The sequence below is a fragment of the Balaenoptera acutorostrata genome, chromosome 1 (assembly GCF_949987535.1).
Source record: "Balaenoptera acutorostrata chromosome 1, mBalAcu1.1, whole genome shotgun sequence".
Lineage (NCBI taxonomy): Eukaryota > Metazoa > Chordata > Mammalia > Artiodactyla > Balaenopteridae > Balaenoptera > Balaenoptera acutorostrata.
This window is the reverse complement of record NC_080064.1, coordinates 122,406,151-122,422,766: the sequence shown is the minus strand read 5'-3', so window position 1 is coordinate 122,422,766 and position 16,616 is coordinate 122,406,151.

The following is a 16,616-nucleotide window of genomic DNA, read 5'->3' as shown; positions in this document are numbered from 1 at the left end:
GCCCGTTCTTGTTATCCTCACATCTACCTGGAGGACGGACCTTGGAGAGGCTAGTGAGTGGGGATGGGCTGGTAGAATCTTTTCCCACATCAGGCTTCCATGCCTGGATCAGTCCGGAGCTGGCAGAGGCAGGGGAAGGGAGAAGATCTGAAGCAGATGAGACAGCAAGATTTTAATCTGTTATTGCAATTTTTAAAAAAGAAACGTAACTTGCAAAAGAGACTGCAGAAAGTCTCTTCAGCAAAAGAGATGCCTTCTCAACCTAAAAAAACTAGCCAAGCTGTTTCTAATTTTTTTCTGTTCTTGTTCATATATTTTATTTATTTATTTATTTATTTATTTATTTATTTATTTATTTATTTTAATTGAAGTATGGTTGATTTACAATGTTGTGTTAGTTTCTGGTGTACAACAAATTCCAGATTCTTTTTCAGATTCTTTTCCATTACAGTTTATTACAAGACATTGACTATAGTTCCCTGTGCTATACAGTAGGTCCTTGTTGTTTATCTATTTTATATACAGTAGTTTGATCTGCTAATCGCACTCGTAATTTATCCCTTCCCCGCTTTCCCCTTTGGTAACTGTAAGTTTGTTTTCTATGTCTGTGAGTGTCTTTCTGTTTTGTAAATAAGTTCATTTGTATCATTTTTTAAAGATTCCACATATAAGCAATATCATAAGGCATTTGTCTTTCTCTGTCTGACTTACTTCACTTAGTATGATAATCTGCAGGTCCATCCACGTTGCTGCAAATGGTATTATTTCATTCTTTTTTTATGGCTGAGTATTATTCCATCATACATATACACCATATCTTCTTTATCCATTCATCTGTCGATGGACATTTAGGTTCCTTCCATGTCTTGGCTATTGTAAATAGTGCTGCTGTGAACATTGGGATATTTCTAATGATTTTTGAGATACTATGTTGGGATGCTGCAGTGGTGGTGGGATAGGTGGAGAGATGGTCAGAGGTGGAACAGCCAACCCTCATGAAGGGAGAGTGTCCCCTTGACAGGGAGGGGATCTCACTTTGGGGGCCTCCTTGGCTTTCAGGGCTAGGAAAGACCCTCAGATGGGATTGACTCCGTGGACCCTGGGAGCAAGGCTCTGAGTTTCCACTTTCAGGAGACTATGATGGTTTGGACAAGGCACGTCAGGCAGTGACTTTTGTGGAAAGTCACCTAGAAGTCACTACTGAATGTGCGCACTGGGTAAGATCCCTGGCACCTCTGCATTGTCCTTCAGAGGCGAGGCCTGCTACTCTAACGAGGGAGAGTTCAGGGTCATGTTTAATTTGATTTAGAAAAGTTAAATAAGGGGACATGTCTTGCATCTGAGTGTAGTGGTTGCAAATTTACATGCACTACGCAGCAGAATGGGACCACAGGGCATAATCCTGGAAAGTCAGAGGAGGGGAATTAAGCCACCCTCTAATTTACTGCTCTGTGCAACATGCCTGTCAAGTGCACTTTGGGCAGGTACCTGGAGTCCCATTTGCTGTCAACAAGTCATAAACAGCTTGTCCACCGGAAAGATCTTGGAATGAGACATTGTCAGGCCAGAGAGCTGGCCGTCAGAAGGCCACTCTGGCTCCTGACCCACCCTTGGACTCCTCCCTTCAGAAACAATGGGGCTCCAGGAAGACTGAAGGAGAAACATGCAGACAACCTCACTGGAGACTGAATTCATGCCTGCCAGGAAGTGGAAGGGAATAAAAGGGGAATTTACAAATCCATTAGGGAAAAGGGAGCATTATAGAGAAAAGAGAAAAAGTTATAAATGAAAAGGGGTGGGAAATTAATGGGGACTAAAATAGATTAAAATTTTATGTGCTCCACAGGGTATATAGCACTTCACATGCAATTAGGAATAAAATCACGACTCCTCAAACCCATGTTCCCTGGAGGCAAAGGAGGGAAGTGATAGGTGTAGGGGTGGGAAGAAAACCCCAGAGGGCCATTGTCTCAGGCTTGGGGCAGGTGGTGGATGCACAGCATCTGAGACCTCTTGGATTTACCTGTGTCCTCCGTGGACCTACATTTACAATGAGAACAAGGCACAGGTGTGAGGAAGGGGAAGGGAGCAAAGCCAAACAGCCCTTTCCTGTCTTGTCCTGTGCAGTGGGAAAGGTTGAGCCATTTCACAGGGGGTATGATTCCTCCTGTAAACGAACAGAGGTACACTTGCTAATACTGGTGACAACTAACCTATGTTCAGAATTTTCAGTTTGCAAATCGCTTTCATAAATATGGCCCTGTGGGGCAAAATCCTTTGAGACAGGTAGGAGGAGTAAGTGTTTTAAAAGTTATATATCCCTTATTCTACAGATGAAGCAAATATGCTCAGAAAACCCAGCTAAGTGGCCCAAGGTTGCACAAATACCAAGCAGCAGAGCTTGATATTTCAAACCCAGGTCTTGTCAACCAAAATAATAATAATAATAATGCAGGAGGCTGTAAATAAGAAAAGAGTTTATGTGGGGGTCTTAAGAATTGCAATTCGGGAGACGCAGATTCGGGTAACCCTGAAAGAGTGAAGAGAAAGAGTCAGGGGCTTATAAAGACAAAATGTCAGGAAGTTTGTGGAAAGTTGCCTGGTGAGAATTGTGATTGACTCTGATGCAAGCAGGAAAATATCTGTCCTTAAGGAAGTGCGAGTTTCTTCAGGGTAGTGATCAGATCAGTATACAGACTGTCACAAGTTATTTTAGGGTAAGAGTCCCATAAGCATCTTGAGTTTCTGGCAGGTATTCTGGATGACATTATGCACCGCTGAGACGTGCAGTGCATAAGTCGCACTTCATTAATGACCTCCCAGCTCCATTTTAGAGAGCTCTCTTAGCAATACCGACTCCATTATGATTTTCCTTTCACAGCCTTAAAATTCTAATCTAGGCTCACTATTTTCCTGGGGTGAGAAGAGGGTAGAAGGGGGGAGAAGTTTTGTCTTAGGGACAGAGTATATAGAACAGTACAATCACCACCCTGAGGTCTCCCGGCCCCCAGATGTTTTCTGCCCAGCGTTTACAATCCCACAATGAGACCTTCTCCATTTGTGCACGGTGGTTCTCAAGTGGGGTGCTCCAGGCAGTTTGCGTGGGACAGTTCTATGGTGCTCAGGATTGCAAGATGTTTGCATCCGTGCCTCCCACTCAATACAAAATGGCAGCACCAGCCTGGGTCATCATGACAACAAAAATGTCCCAGTCATTTCCATGTGCTTCCTGGAGACTGGTACCATCCCTGATTGAATATTTTGTCTCCTAAGAGGGAGGGGTAGCACGTTGACCTTGTGTTAGAGGCTGAACTCTGCAGATTTGGAGCATGGTGTCTCCCCACCTCTTGCACTGAGGGAAAATAAACCACAGAACTGAAACGTGGCAATGCACAGCCCACTGGCTGGGCTCACCACCAATGAGCAGAGAGAATGCTGGAGCAGCTCGCCCTGGGCTCATGGACTCCACTGTCTGAAAGAGTCCAGGCCTCCACTGCTTTTACCTCTAGAGAGATTTAGGGGCATTGTGAAAATCATCTATATCTTCTAGTAAATGTAGCTACATGTGGACATCCTTAGTTCTTGATTTATGGATAGGAAGACTATAGTTCCTGGTTTACCTAGGGATGGTCCTGGTTTACCTAGGGACGGTCCCAGTTTATTCCTGTTTTCTTGACATCAAGAAAATAACATCAGTATCAATATCAGTATCAATAACTCCCTCTTTCCCTCTGAGATATGTCCTGGTTTGGATAATAAAATATATGTTCCTCCTAATAAGGAGAACTCAGGGTAATTCCCTACATGCTGTGTGTCTGAGAAGCTGAGAGATGGGCAGCCTCTATACAACCGAGAAGGCCCTCCTTTGAATTACGGTGTGTGTTTGGCCATTGTTATGGGCTGAATTATGTGCCCCTCAAATTCGTATATTGAAGCCCTAACGCCCTGTACTTCAGAATGTGACTGTATTTGGAGATAGGGTCTTTAAAGAGGTAAGTTAAAATGAGGTCTTAGGGTGGGCCCTAATCCAACATGACTGGTGACCTTAAAAGAAGAGGTGATTAGGACACAGGCACGCACAGACGGAAGACCAAGTGAAGATACAGAGAGAAGACGACTGTCTACAAGCTAAGGAGAGAGGCCCTTAGAAGAAACCAACCCTGCCAACAACACCTTGATCTTGGACTTCCAGCCTCCAGAACTGTGAGAAAATTAATTTCTATTGTTTAGGCCACCCGCTCTGTGGAAGTTTGTTATGGCAGCCCTAGCAAGCTGATAGAGTCACACTCTGGGATATATAAACCAGTACTGACCACCAGCAAATAAAAAACATTGTTCCTGGGGTGATGGGACCTTGGACCTGATTTACACAACAGCTTCACTTGTAGAACTAAGAGCCTGAGTAAGAAAAATCACTCCTTAAGGGTCAGATCTAGAGAGAGGGACCTAGTCAGACTGAAGTAGCCATGAGGAATTAGTGGTCCAGCCTCTGGGAATTGTGGACCTTTACAAAGCCCTGGAAACAAGGCTTGAAGCCCAGCCACACCTCTTCCCCTTAGCAACCGGCCTGCTCTTTCAGTGGGGCTCCATGAGTTTCCTGACCTCATGAGCTGCTCTTGGTGGTTGTGTCTGCCACAGGTTTTGAATAAGAAGGAATGATTGGGATTCCTCACGGGGGATTAGGTGCAGGCTGGGGGCTGCAATTATTGGGATAGTTGCTTCAAATTTCCTCTGTTGATGTTCTTATTTATGTTGGTAAGAACTTATTTACTGTGTAGTGTGTTTAAACATTTAAGTTTTATGAGCTACTCTCTCCTTTACAAGCTGACTATTCAACTTGTTCACTTTTTCCTTTTTTATAACAATTACCAGATCATAAAAAAGTTCATACTTTTGTGTTATATTTGAAAAATTAAGAAGCAGAAAAACTACCTATAATTGCAATAACATGGAGATTAAATACTCCAGTGTAATTCCTTCCCGTCTTTGTTATTAAAAATAAACAATTTTCACGAGAAAAAAAAAAGTTTCTTATTCAAAACTTTAGGGGCATCTTCTAGCATTTGGGGTTCCATGGTGACCACCATAAAGCACACACACCAGCCAGTAGGAGGAGAAAATGACTTTGTCTTGTACCCTTACCTCTCTGGAGGCTGGGTTACAGGCATGAGTAGCATGCCCTGTGTGACTCATGGGGCCAGTAGTCTGCAATCCAGTCACATCCATTCATTAAGGGCTGGTTTTGGAACTAACCGTATGTACATGTATTCATATCATGGTTCAGCCAGTGCCAGTTTTACCATCTTAGGCAAAAATACAGAATCCTTCTAAGTCTGTGATTTGGGAATATAATGTCTGCCAATTAGTGTTTTATAAGAATTAGGTAGGATGATATTTGTGAATTTTTCAATATCCTCTCCACCTAAAGAAGCATAGCTAATGCCAGTAGTAATATTTCTGGACCAGGCCTAGCTTCAGTGGAGCCAGCTGCCTTTCTGACCCAAGGAGGTAGACATTATTAAAAGACGCTTTTTAGTGGAAGTCCTGTGACTCACAAGACCATCCTCAAGGTCCTGTACCAGTGGCTGGTGGTCTCTGTTCCCCACAGCCCCTATTTCCTCCTGGTTCTCAGACCTTTCTGAGTGGAAACCTGTGGTTTCCTTGCTTGGAGCACCTACACCCTGAACATCACCTTTGAGTTCCTCTTAAGTTCCATGGGTTTCAGTTTTACCTTCCATTCCCACTCTGGGGATGGAAACAGGACAGTATTTCAGAACAGGACATGGAGACGCTGATTCAGCAACTGGAGTAAGACTCCAGATGGACCTCGGGCCCCCGCACTCCAGGTGTACTGGCTTTGCAGAAGCAGTGCCGAGAGCCTCCACAGGTCTCCCTTCACAGAGAGCGTCAGTAGCTCTCGGATTTTAGGGGACCAAGGTCCAATCAATCACCATCAGAGGTCACAATCCACTCCCTCTACTCCCTCACTTGGATCAACTTTATAAAACTCGGGCCTTCAGGAAGCTAAACTTGTCCCTGAAACTGGATTAGAGAAGGTGACAGTGTTGAGATGGCTTTTCAGAAATTCCTAGGTACCCAGACACACAATGTCTATCTGCACAACACACCCACCATCATCCAGTAGGTATCCATTGCAGAACAAAAAATCATTTCTAATATCCCTTATATAATTATCACTTGGTCTGTAGGACCAAGTATTTGTAGTTGTACCCTCTGGTATAGATTTCTGATTACCAACCTCCCCCCCAGCGAAATGTGGATTCCTTTTTAGAGAACTTTAAATATTGTCTATATCTACCCAGAGGGTGTAGGTTAAAAGGAACACACACTTGACAGGCTGTCCCTAACTGAGGTATTTGAAAGCAAATTATGGACAGTATAGCCACGTCTTTATGCATATTTTTTCATATAGAATATTTTTATAGGATATATATATCATTTATACGTCACTTAACGATACATATTATATAGAATATATATATTAAAATGGTACAAATGAACTTATTTACAAAACAGAAGTAGAGTCACAGATGTAGAAAACAAACTTATGGTTACTGGGGGTATGAGCAGGGGGGAGATATATTGGGATTGACATAGGCACTCTACTATATATAAAATAGATAACTAACAAGGACCTATTGTATAGCACAGGGAACTCTACTCAATACTCTATAATGGCCTATACGGGAAAAGAATCTCAAAAAGAGTGGATACATGTATATGTATAACTGATTGACTTTGATGTACACCTGAAACTAACACAACATTGTAAATCAACTATACTCCAATAAAAATGTTTTAAAAGATATATACATATATGTATATATATAAAGTAGAAAAATTATATATATAAAAGAAGAAAAAATTCTTTTGTATATGTATTGTGTATTTGTACACACACATATATGTGTGTGTATATATATATATGTATGTATATGCAAAAGAGCAATTGATAAATCAAGAGATATGAACATTTTTGAAGTTCTTGATACACACTGTTGATGTTCACACTCTGACCTTAGAGAAAGGTCATATCATGATACAAGTGCCACAACATTGTACAGAGTAGATATTTTACTGGATAGGAATGTGCATTGTCATTTAAAGAAATGTGTGCTAATTTATAAATAAAAATGATATCGATTTAATGTCCACATCTTTAAAAAAAACTAATGGCGAGGTTGAACATTTTTTGTGTTAATTCATTAGCAGTATTTTGTCTTCTTGTGAATTGTTAGTTTCTATATTATTGTTTTTTAGGGTTCTATTGGTTTCTTTTTTATCAATAGGCATACACTTTTAAATACAGTTACTAGACCTTTGTCTGATGCCATTTTCTGCAGATGAGAAATGTGTCTAAAGTTACATAGCTAGTGGCTTAGATCAAATTCAAACTGATGTCTCTCTGACTTCAGAACTTATTCTCTTCCAATCATACTGTACTTCTTTCCAGTGTGCTAGGGAAATGGTGAATTAGACAATGTCTGTGTGGGGTCTGAGGCAACTCAGAGCCAGGACCTACATAAATGTGGAGCTTAATTACTGCTGTGCAGGTCTTGGAAATGTCTCACAAATAATTTCTTATTTAACCTCAAAAATACTCCTATTAAACAAGAATCAAGTATAATTATGATATTGACATTTTACAGATGAAGCTGCTAGGGTAAAGTGATATCCATGTGCATTAGGTCAAGTGGAGGTCAAATCCAGTCTTAGACTCAATACTATTATTTTATGATAATACATAATACTCCATTTATCTGTCACCATCAGAAGGAAGAAGCAGGTCACTTTAGTTAATTTTCAGCTAAATAAAAATTACTCCTTTAAATACCAATTAAAAAAAATCTTTTATAAAACTTGCACTGAAAAATATGACTGATTCATTGCACACATATTTTTTCTTCCTCTTGAGAAGCCATTAAAATAATAGTAAATAAAATGTCCTAAAGGTATAAAACACAACAATGAAGAGAACATCACAGATGAGGAATTTAAATAAATTCCTGAGAGAGAGAGAGAGAGAGAGAGATTGGAATTGAGAGAGAGAGGGACTGAGAGAGTAGGTAGGGAATTTTAACTGTTGAGACAGGACATAAGAGGTCTCAACTGAGCAATGCTACTTAGAGTGTGGTCTGTGCACCAGCTGCAATAGCATCGCTCCCAGGATTTGTTAGGAATTCATGGGCCCTGTGCCAGAGCTGCTGATTCTGACTCCATGGGTGGGCCGGGAATATGCATTGCATAGTCTCAGGTCATTCTTACATATGGTCGAGTTTAAGAAGCGTGAGTCTACATTTGTTGAGGATATAACTCAGTAGAGAACTAGATTGGGAGGGGGGTCATTGAGGGGCCTGGAAGTAACAGCCAACATTACAATAAGCTTTTAGGTGGCATCAGCAAAACAAGGTCAGAAATCTTTACAAGTTTTCTAACAATATGTTTGCTACTTTGTTATTAATAAGATGATACTTGCTGTACATTTTGGTACCAATAAGAAACCTCAATCAAGCTTGTTGCAGCAAATTTTGCAGAAATAGGGATAGTGAGTACAAGAGAAGTTCCATTGGAGTGTGGGAAGAAAACATTAGAAATTCTAAATTTTAATTTAGATTTTAAAAATGTAAAATAGGTGGCATTATAAAACACTCTATAGTCTACATTTTTATTCTAAAATATTCCGTGGTTGTTCTAATATAAAAATATTAGAACTTATTTTTACGTATTTTCTAAGTTTCACCACTGCTTTCCTTTCATTTTATGTTTATAATGTACATAATATAGAAGTAAAATAATAAGATGATAATAAAAGATAACAACAACAGCCTGAAAAAAAAAAAAAAAAAAAAGAAGCGTGAGTCTAGAGAATCCCTGGGTGATACATATGAGGAAGATGTTCTTTGCCTTCTTAATCCCAGAGAGGCTTGACATTTCCAAGTACCAGATGTGAGGGAGATAGAGGTAAACAAGCTCCCTCTTATCATTTGCGGGGCCCAGGGCAACAGGACAAATGGAGTCTCTTAGCCCCCAGCTGGCACCCCTGCTCTCCTCCCCTCTCTGCTCTGCACCACCCAGGGCCTCCTGGGCACCCGCATAGTCAGCCCAGTTGGCACATCGAGCTCCATCCACACTCCCACAGATGGCCCCCTGTGGCTACTGTTCAAGGCCTAGGGGAGAGGCCTACATGGCATGTGGAAAGGACTTGGGGCTTGATTGGGCAGAGAATTCTGGGGTCCCAGTCACTCAGAGCATATCTTAGTCTAGAAAGGAATCTGTGAACATTGGATAGTTCCTCCCTTGGTCTCTCAAACTTCTTGCCCAGTGAGGAGGGTAGGGGCCAGAGGAAGGACAGTACAGGAGCTTCTATAGCACAGGAACCAGGACAGGGGCTCCAGGCATGTGGCTGGAAGAGTGAACAGGAAGGTAACATGGGCTTATAAATAGAGAATTAATTGAAAGCACATATATGGAACACTTGCCATTCCTTAACCCCTCCATTTTCCCTGACTTCCAGGCTATTCTTCTCTAAATTGAGAAATTGGATATCCTTTAGAGAAAAGACCTCTGTATTTTTTTTTTCCTAGGGAATCTTCCTAAAAAATAGTCACACACTTCTAGCCTAATCATCCTGGGCCATAACCTGACAGATGAATGCCCCACCTAGAGGCACCAAGCCCCCAGCCAGCTCTTGGTTGTCACATTTAAGATATTGACACAACTAAGGATCAATAGACAGCAGAGGATTGCCAGCATCATGAAAGAGAAGGTGGAGATAAGGTAGAATAAAGTAACCTCATAAGAAACCATAAATAAGAAAATCTAAGGTACAAAATGAAACTCTAATTAGAATCCTCTGCATCAATAAGAATAGTTAGCATTCATAAAGCATAAAGCATAAAGCATTATAAGAATGGAAAATTCAAGGCAGGAAAGATCTATTTGACATCAGAACTCTGGTTACCAAAGTGGCATCACAGTTGCCTGTATAATAACCATTCACCTCATTTCCTCTTTTCTGACAGAATCCTGATTGTGTTCACTCTTCTCCAAATGCCTTGTGTTTTGGGGGGACTTGGTCCCTCCCTGGCAGCAAGAATGGATCTTGATTAAGATAATAGTGGTAATTCTGTTCTGTCACGTAATCTGCTTAAGAATGGGTATGTGATATAATACCTGCCAGCGAGGTTTGAAGAAAAGTCTGTAGTTCTGTTTCTGGGAAAGTTTTTTTTTGGTTCATAAAAAAGGACACAATACAGAGGTTCCTTTTCTTCCTTCAGATCTAGTTGTGTGAGGACATGATGCTTGGAGTTGCTACAGCTATCTTGCTACTAAAAGTCTATAGGTCAGTCCAACGACAAGGGTGACACAGTGAAGCTGCCAGAGCCCCTATGCCATTAAGCAGCTGAGTTTATTAATCTCTTGTGCCACCAACTTCCAGACTTTTTCCTATGGGAGATAATCTATTCCCTTTTTGTTTAAACCATTTTGAGTTGAGCTCTCACTTACTGGTAGGCAAAAAGCATCTTAACTGAGATATTAAAATAAAAATATTCAATAGAACATTTAGAATATAATACCAAGAAAGTCCCTAAAAATGAAAAAATAGACAGAAATGGAATATATGAGTTAAAAGATCAGACTTAGAAGATCATCCCAGGAAGCGATTCCAGAAAGATCAGAGAAAATGGAGAAGGGGGAAATTATCAAAGAAATAGTACAATGGAATTTCCCAGAGTGAGGGTTATAAATCTCCAGTTGGAAAGCCTTCCCTATTATCAATTCGAATGAATGAAAATGATCAAAACATTGACACATTATTTCAGAATTTCAGAACACCAAGGATAAAAGTCATTTTCAGAGAGGAAAAAATAGTTCATAAAAAGACCATGTATCTTATCAGCAGTCCTGGAGGCTAGAAGTCAGTGGGACAATTCCCTTAAACTACTAATGAAAAAATATTTTCATGAGGAATTCTACACTCAACCAAACTGACCATCATATGAAGGCAGAATAAATATATTTTCAAACATACACTGAAAAAGAAGAAGGTACGTGGAAATTATAATTATAATTTTTTGGCAAATACCCATTTCTCCTCCCTCTCTGTTATAGAGGACTATACTTCCCTATCCCTTTGAGGGTTGGCTGTGGGACTTTCTTCATCCAGGGACTGCAGGTACATATACCATATTGATCAGAGGTTTTAAGTGTGCTTGTGAGGTTAACTTAGGCCTCATATTCTGTCCTCTCTCATAAAAAGAGCAAGCCTCAGGCAGTGCTGATTTTTCAATCTGGGTCCCAGAACGAGACCAAAACTTGAAGCTGACCCACAGCCTGGAACCAAGGCAAATGGCTTTGAGTTATTTCAGTGGAAAAGGAAATCTAGATATGATGGAGAGTTTACATGAAAGAGTAGCACACCCCCAAAAGAAAGACCATAAATAATATTGTATCCCTTCTATCCTGATCCAAACACTTGTATCCTTTCTCATACATCTTCCCCCAGGTTTCTGATTATATAATTGACAAATCTTGCAATTCATTTTCTGGGTTATCTCCTAACATTCATACTTTGAAATGACTCCTTAGGGACCTGATGGAATTGAGTCTAGATATAGCCCCCAAAGTAATGAGTGGATGAAGGGATAGGAGTTGAGAAGGATCAGCATTTTCCTGTGATACAAAAGATGCCATCACATGTTCTTCAGGGAGGGGAAGACTAACCTCAGATAGGGGAGAAAAGTATGCATCTAATAATAAACAAATCCTGGCAGAATATGAAGGTTCAGGGTCCTTAGCTTCATTTGCATTTACTCATATATCCTCATTCCAAATTTTGGTGTTTGAATTCTTCCCAATTATCTTGCTGAATTTAACATAAGAAATTATTCAAGCTTATAAATTCTATTTGCACTGTAATTCAGTCATCCACAAGATTAAACTTTGGGTTGGTATTCAGATATCTCAATCTGAAACTAGAAGAGCTGAGTTACTTTTACTGTCTTACATAAAACAGACAAAGGAGTTTTGCTGTCACTAACCTGGACCTTGACCTGGAAATTTATAGCTCTGAGCTCTTTCTCAATGTTCTACAGTATACTTAAGTACAACCAACCAACCTGATAGTCTATATAACCTTTACTTCTACTAAAATGTTTTGTGGAGTAAGTTATTTGGTCAATCAAAGCTGGGTCTTCTGTAGGCACTTGGCTCCAGGTAACCACAGCGATGTCTTAAATAACTGTTTCACTACTGCATGCCATGCACTACCAGTATCCCATTTGCCACTAGTAGAAATAGGATCATTAATGCCTTTAAGTATAACCAAATCAGAGATTCCCATCCTTTAGATTCTGTTCATCTGGAGCAAATAACTGTATCAGTCAAGGTTTAGTTAGGGAAGCAGAATGATTCTGAGTGTAACAGGATATGGCATTTATCATAGAAATTATACCTTACACAGTTGTGAAAGAAGTTTAAGTGGAGATGTGAAATGGAAAGTTAGAAGATCAGATAAAGAGGAACTGGTAAGGGTGGAGAAGTCAGGACTTGCAAGGGAATCTAAGAAACCAAGCCAAAGTGGGACCATGTAGGGGGAAACTTTGAGGGGGCTGGTTGGGAAGCTATTGCTTCTGAACCTACCTCTGTGTGTCTGTAGCTAGGCAACCGGAGGGAGCCTGGGATGTTGCTGTTCAGCAGGACCAACAGTCAGAAGACTTGGACATGGAGGGAAGAAGAGTAAAAACAAGCTGGAATTTGCCGGGCACCTCTGTTTCTATTTGTCAACATAACAAACTGCAAAGAACTTCAAAGAGGAATGACTTCCCTTCCAGCTCCCAAGTTTCATGCAAATTCTTCTGTTAGTAACTCTAGTCCAGAATCATGCAGAAGGGGCTTTGGGAAATATAGTTCCAGGTTTAACCAAGCTGACAATAGAACAATCTAGCACACACATCTTGGACATTACTTATTTTCTCACTCCCTCAATTATTTCTAAAACCAATAAAGGTGATTATCAAACCCACTGGTGCATATCTTAATAGTGAATTTTTATGTGCTAAATAAAAACTGGATCACTCTCAGATGAATATTAAAATTAAATGATATACACACATCTTACTGTCTACACGGAAGAATTTTAAACTTAATTACCTCAAGACACACATATGCCAAAAAGACAGTTGAAGATATAGATATATATGTAAGTATCAATATATATACATATATATGAATGGGATGGTAGATTACATGTAATTTTACTTCTTGCTGTTTTTTCAATTATATTATTTGAACATGCATTATTTTTTTTTTTTTTTTTTAATATTTTATTTATTTATTTATTTATTTATGGCTGTGTTGGGTCTTCGTTTCTGTGTGAGGGCTTTCTCCAGTTGCGTCAAGTGGGGGCCATCCTTCATCGCGGTGCGCGGGCCTCTCACTATCGCGGCCTCTCTTGTTGCGGAGCACAGGCTCCAGACGCGCAGGCTCAGCAATTGTGGCTCACGGGCCCAGTCGCTCCGCGGCATGTGGGATCTTCCCAGACCAGGGCGCGAACCCGTGTCCCCTGCATTGGCAGGCAGATTCTCAACCACTGCGCCACCAGGGAAGCCCCATGCATTATTTTATAATCAGAAGTTTCATAAATTAAAAGCAAATTAATAAATCATTTCTGTTGTCTATATTCAGGACTAAATGCTAAATGGCACATATGAATATAATAAATATTAAATTTAATCTATCAAAACCTACGATCTGGAACTTCTAGCATTCTAGGCACTACCAGCTGTGTTCTCAGTTTTGAATTCTATGAGTGGACCAATGACCATTTTTCTGTACTTCTTCCTCTTCTCTTACCACCAGTTTTCATGACATTGCAAAGAAAAAGCCTTATTTATTTTCAAAGTTGCAACCCCTCCCATCCGCTCTCCCGTATTCCGCTTTACATAAGTGAAAACATTAACCTTCTCATTTAATGAAAATCACGGCCCCGAGGCTTTGGTGCTGGACAGAGTCACGGACTGCCTTAGGAAGAGGCAAGTTGGGATTGGCTGCCTCTGGCTGGGTCTGTGCACTCAGAATCTCCACACATCAGAGCACAGTGCCTGGCCTCATGAAATGTTATTTGAATTTGGCTACTGGGAAAGAAGGGTAAAAATCTAACAACTGTATCTTAGTTTCATCTTTGGGTTGGAGGGTGGGGATATGGGTTTCCATGCCCCTCGGGGAACAAAGGAGCTGGGTTGGCATTTAATTTCATCTTAGGAATCATCCACTATGACCATCCAGGGGCCTGTGCCTGCCAGTCTCATCCCTCTGACTATATTTAGTCCATTATGAATATGGAAAAACATTGAAAATGATTCACATCGACATCCCTCTGTCTAGCTTAATAACGTCAAAGTCATTAACAACGAATGTAAGCTCACCCTGACAGTGTGATTTGGAAACCTCAGCCCTCCCCAGTATCCTCCTCTGGCTGTCTTGCAGACTCGACACAGGAAACCAGTGTGCATGCCCTGCCACACCCCAGTCACCTCCCTGTTCCTAAGAGGAAAAAAAAAGTCCAAAGGCCAGGGAAAGAAAAGCTTTCTGTTGGCTCTATGGGCTGTTGAAATGTGGAGCCAGCTGGAGTCAGGGCCTCATCACAGGAAAGAGGTGAGGGTGAAATGGGGGTGAGTTGAGAGACCTCCTCTCTCTGTGTCTCTCATTCCGCTCCATGCATCCCAACCGAGGGGCTAATGCTCTACAATCCCAACTGTCATTCTCCTATCGGGCCACCTTAATAGCTTCATTATGATGATTTCCACTCAGGTTTTTCCAGCAGAGGACTTTTCCACATATTACCTCACATGTTACTCCACTAAGAGGTGAGTCATCTGTCCTTTACCTTTAGGGCATTTATCAGAGTTTATTTATTTAAATAAGTGTCTGTTTTCTGCAGAGTCTGCAAGCTCTGAAAGGGCAGGGTTTGTTTTGCCCACCATTATTTAGGCCTGGGGCAGTGATTAGTGTAGAGCTTGTGTTAAAGAAATAGTAGTTAAATAAATGAATAAAAGGAGGGGAGGAGGAAGGAAGCGGGGGAGGGGAGATAGAGGGCAAGTGAGGAGAGGGAGGGAGAGGGAGAAAGAGAGAAGTTGAGAGAGAAAACAGAATCAAATATTGACTTTATTTTATAGTAGGAGAAATCGAGATATTGAGCGAGTAAGCCATTTGATTCAGGCCTCTTGGCTGAACAATGGAAAAGTCTATATGAGTTACTGCATTTTTCATGTTCTGGCTTTGGGGTTCCCACCCCACCCCCACCCCGAAACCATGTGTTCCCCTAAAATTAACATTAATCAGATTGTGGGCTCACCTGTGCAAGCCCATCTGTGCTTTGCCTCTCTCTGGTCTGTGACAGGCCATGGTAGGCAAGTAAACCCTGGATAACTGTGTGGTCAAGGTAGAGTGCCACACAGGGACAGAGGGACCTGGAAGCCCTTCTCTTAACTGTTTCTGGTGTGGACTGGTGGTGGTGAGCAGTTTCTCTAACTTTTCTACAGTTATCTTCACCACCACACGTCCAGACTAATTCTTATAACCCAAGGCTAAAATCAGTCTCCTCTCTTCAGTTGCATTGCTGGGCATATGACACAGAGAAACCCATAGCGCAACTTCACCCATCTGTGTTTATTTTCCTCTTTTTTCACGTGTCTCTTCCTGCATCACATCCAACATTTGTGCTCTCCAGGAAGAGTCTGCTCCCCAGGCCCCCTTGGCAGGGACTGAGTGGAATCCCACCTTCCCCAGCATCAGGGTATCTTCCTAAACCAAGAGAAACGGCTCATGGAGAAGTGAGATCAATTAGGCCAAGGGTTACTTGCAGACTTTTGAGAGTATAGGCACAGGATTCCCTCCTGCAACCAAAGAAAGATTTGGAGGAAGACTCGTGCAATTTCCTTCTTCTCTGCTCCCACTGAGGACCTGAGAAGTTCCTCCCAACTGTTTGATGTTGAGGAAAAAGGAACCTTCCTTCTACTTCATAAAGGGAGAGTGAAGAAAGAATTCACTTTGTAAACGTAACCAATAGATATTCTGTTCAAAGTTACATTGACCAGATGGATTATTAAACAAATGTGTGTGAATGCTTAGATAAAGGTATGGATTTTCTTTAGGAACCAGCATGGGATCAGCAAGACAAGTCATGTCAAACCCTTCTTTTGGGAAACTATATTGGAATATCAGGCACATGCCATAGATAGGATGTACATTGTTCTAACACTTACATCGTGATAGGAAGCTTGAATGGAACAGCTAATATGATGAATTATGGAAATAAGATTGGAAATCATCTCAACAAGTTCTAAGGTTCTTTAGTATCAATAATGTTTACTAAATAGTTTTTTTTCCCTATGCCTGCCTGGTTCTCCACCAAATTTTTCAATGTTTCTTAAAAATTCAACTTTGTTGTTGCCAAAGTATAATATACACACAGTGAATGTTCTCATTTTAAGTGTATGGTTTGATGAGTTTGGACAATTGTATACACCAGGTAACTACCACCACAATCAGGGTACAGAACGTCAATGCTTTTTTGATATTATGATATAGGGTAA